At 43.0% G+C, this 3,952-nt stretch overlaps 1 pseudogene; it reads right to left on the minus strand.

The window, feature by feature from the left end:
- Nucleotides 1-2,224: 2,224 nt before the first annotated feature.
- Nucleotides 2,225-2,941, minus strand: LOC101588091 (annotated as a pseudogene).
- Between the last annotated feature and the right edge of the window lie 1,011 nt (nucleotides 2,942-3,952).

Consider the following 3,952-nt stretch of genomic DNA (forward strand, 5'->3'; position numbering starts at 1 on the left):
GTTCTATAGTTTTCTAAGGTCACTTAACTAGCAAATGTCACAACCAGGATACAAGCAAGAGGCAGGACAGCTCCACATCCTGTGCTTTGGATGAGGAATTAAAGAGCAGGAAGGACAAACAAAGAAGTGTGAGGCGAAGCCAGAGCCTGCCATTCTTCCTTCTGCTCCATTTTTCTGTCGCCCGTAATACTGGAAGCTCAGGTGTTTTGAGTGTTCAACTCATGCCAAGAAGTGTGTCAAGTGCTCTGCCCTGTCCTTCTTTGTCCTGAGAGGGCATCTGTGTGATTACTCTCCACATTTTCCCTTTGAGGGAGCTAACCACAGCAAGACTAGGTGACTTTCAAAGTTGATCTAGTCATTGGTACCAAGTGTCAGAACTGGGGTTTTGGGGTATATGACAACCAAACTCTAATAGCCCAAACTATTGCCAATGCTGAGGTGAAGGTGGTATGGAAAAGACACACACACACACACACACACACACACACACACACACACGACCACCTTGAAGGGAAGGAAATATAAGTATTAAAAACATTCCCCTCAAGGTCTACTACTACATCTAGGCACATGTTCACATCAGCTGTCCACCGGGTAACCTGGAACTGTTCTCAAGAACCCATTGCTGTCCTTACTCCTGAAGCAACTTCTACCTTGTAAGGTAATTGGCCAGGTCCTGAGGATGAGTTCTGTAAGTAAATGTGACTTTTGGAAATGGAGAGATTTGCTCACCAGCAAAGGACTCTATGCCTAGGCAGCCCCTTGGGTCATCTGTTGTAGTGTGACAACTACATATCTGCAGCTTGATGCCAGTCATTCCTCTAAGAGACAACTGAATTTGACTAACAGTGGGTCTGTATGTTTAGCACCCTGTATCCAGATGTTCATTTTGTTCCAAATAGACAGTCAACATACCAGCAATCTCTGCAGTGTCCAGCACGATTTAGGAAGTTGGAAATAAGATCCTCTTTGATGTTTCCTACCTTTAAAATTTTTAAACTGTAAAGACTCTGGACACCTTTGAAATCAGGACAAAGAAACTTTCCTATATGGGCCTTATCATCAGTTGTAGGTAAAAAAAAAAAAAATCCCTGAAAATGTGTAGCCATGGACTTCCCATGGATAGAATCAGGGGAGGAAGTTAAATCACCTGACTGCCAGGAATTTCAGAGCTGGAAACCTGAACTCACAGTGGTCTTGGGTTGAAGGCACATGGTGGTAAATACAGTTAAATTGTTCTGGAGGTTTACATATTTAAGCAAAACATGAAAGATTACACGTATAAAGCCCACAAGAGCCAACATCCTTAAACAACCCACCATGAGCTAGAGTCAACAGAAACCTTGAAGTTAGAGCCCCACAGACAGCAGGTATTGAAATTGTCCCTACAGATATAAAATGAGCCTGTTAACATTGTTTAAAGAAATAAATAAAGGAATCAAAAACATAGGCAAACAATATGACAGTACTAAAATACTAGATAAAGCAGGAAAAAGAGACATAGTCCTTCTAAAAATAATGATTACTACAGAAATTAAAAGTCAATGCTGGGGCTGGGGAGATGGTTCAGTGGAATAAGTGCTTCCCTGGCAAGCACAAGGGCCTGAGTTCGATCCCCGGTTTGGCAAAAAAAAAAAAAAAAAAAAAAAAAAAAGTCAATGGTACCTTAAAAGGCAGATTAGATATGTCTCAAAGAAGTGAGAAAGACAGTGATTTTCTGGAAAATTCAGGTTTCTACCTTTGGGAAGTTTCAGGCTGAGTGTTACAGTTTGTGTCCAGTTGTCCCCTTGAAGCCTCATGCAGTCATCAGTGGCTTCTAGAGTTTGTGATTAATTTATGATCCAATGCTGGGATTATGGATGTGAGTGCTACACCTGCCCTGGGGAGGGTAATCTGCATACAATATAAGGAGGGAAGAGAGGCTTGCTAGCAGTCACAGCCGCTGCTCCTCCCCTTGCTCTTTGCTGTTTTCCGCCCCCATGAGCTGCTGCCCTCTTGCATGTGTCACTCCGCCTTGGAGCCAGCTGAATATGGACTGAAACCTCTACTAACTGTGAGCTAAATAAACCTTCCTTTCCTTAATTTTTTTAAAATCATGTTCTATTATCTTTAATTAAACAAAGATCTCTGTAACGTGTCATTAGAGACCATTTCACCCACTGCTCTGTTTGGCTGCCAGCCTCTAATCGCTCTCTTCAGCAATGGTGAGGCGGACTCCTTTTCCTCATGGAAGAGAAATCCATGGCTTGCTGCTTTTGCCAATGATGAAGATGTTGGAGAACCAGGTGGCAAAGCTGTTGCCATTGGCATCTTTCACATGAACCACATCAAAAGAGCCAGGATGCTTCTTTCTGTTAGTGATCACTCCAATTCTTCCCAAGTTAGCACCTCCAGTCATCATACATAGGTTACCAGTGTTGAACTTGGTGAAATTGGTGATCTTGCCAGATGACAAATCAATTTGAATGGTGTCATTGACCTTGATGAGGGGGTCAGGGTAGCGAATGGTGCAAGCATCATGAGTGACCAAGTGAGGGATCCCTTTTGCGCCCACAAAAATCTTCCTCACTTTGCACAACTTGTATTTGGCTTCCTCAGGGGTAATCCAATAAACAACAAAGCAAACCTTGGTGTCATAGATCAGACGGAAATGGTCTCCTGTCTTGTCATTGCTGATGACATCCATAAATCCAGCAGGATAGGTTATATCATTTCGGATTTTGCCATCAATCTTGATGAAGCTCTGCATGCAAATCTTTACTTCATCTCCTGTCAGAGCATACTTGAGTCTATTCCACAGGAAGATGATGAGAGGCAGACATTCTCTCAGCTTATGGGGACTGGTGGATGGACAAGGAGCAAGCACACTGGTCAATTTATCCAGCATCCAATGCTTTGCAGCTGCTACTCACTTCAGATGCTTCTTGAGACCACAAGCCATGGCTGAGTTCTAGCCAACTTCACCGTCCTCACTCCCAACCATGTGATTCCTAGCGTGGCACCCAGGATCCTCCTCTTCACATTTGGTACCACCCCCTCTCTTTACTTAATTTTGGGTATTAGGTATTTTGTTCCAGCAACAAGAGAAAAGTAACCGAGACACAGAAATGTACAGAATTGATAAAAGATTCAAATCCTCATGCAGGAGTAAAAGGAACCCCAAGCTTAATAATCAGAAATGACCACGAAGTAACACCATCATGAGATAAAAAGGCAACTATCTCCATAGGAAGAACAATTAGATGGTGAGCATGATTCCTTAATTTGCAATAATGAGACAGAGGCATAGTTTTTCAGTTATGAAAAAAAAAAAAAGCTCTTGATCTAGGTAACTGAAATTCAAGAACAAGTGCAAATATTCTCAGACCAGGCTAGGGAGATAGCTTGGTGGCCTAAGCACCTGCCTGGCATGTGCAAGGACCCAAGTTCGATCCCAGGTACCACATACTGTGCAAAAAGGATGTAGCTTAGTGCTCCCTGGGTCTCAATCCCTAATATGAAAAAAATTATGTGCACAAACACAAGTTTACTGTCACCTCCAAGGTCAGAGCACCCCAGAGTCTTGCACTGCACAAAACAAGGCCAGCAACTGACTCCCCATGAGCTCTCCTCTTTATCTGAGTGCAGGGACCTCACCCTACACAAGGACACCCAGCCAAGAAGCACGTTTTCTGCTGCCCAGCTGATGCAGTTTTGGGAAAGCATGAGGGAGGGGGAATCTGAGACAAACTGAAGACAAACTATCAGGAGAAACAGGAGCAATGGCTGGAGGGGAACATGGAGTCATGGACAGTTTTGATTTTCATAAAGATGAGAGATACAAGAATATGCATATGATCTGGTGGAGAGAAAATTCCTTATGAACAAGAAAAGGAAAGCTATCAGGATGTAGGACCTGGTGATAGTGAACTTTTTAGAGCTTTTAGTAATAACAAACTGCCCATGGCATGTG

The sequence above is a fragment of the Octodon degus genome, unplaced genomic scaffold, assembly GCF_000260255.1.
Source record: "Octodon degus isolate 3935 unplaced genomic scaffold, OctDeg1.0 scaffold00051, whole genome shotgun sequence".
Taxonomy (NCBI): Eukaryota; Metazoa; Chordata; class Mammalia; order Rodentia; family Octodontidae; genus Octodon; species Octodon degus.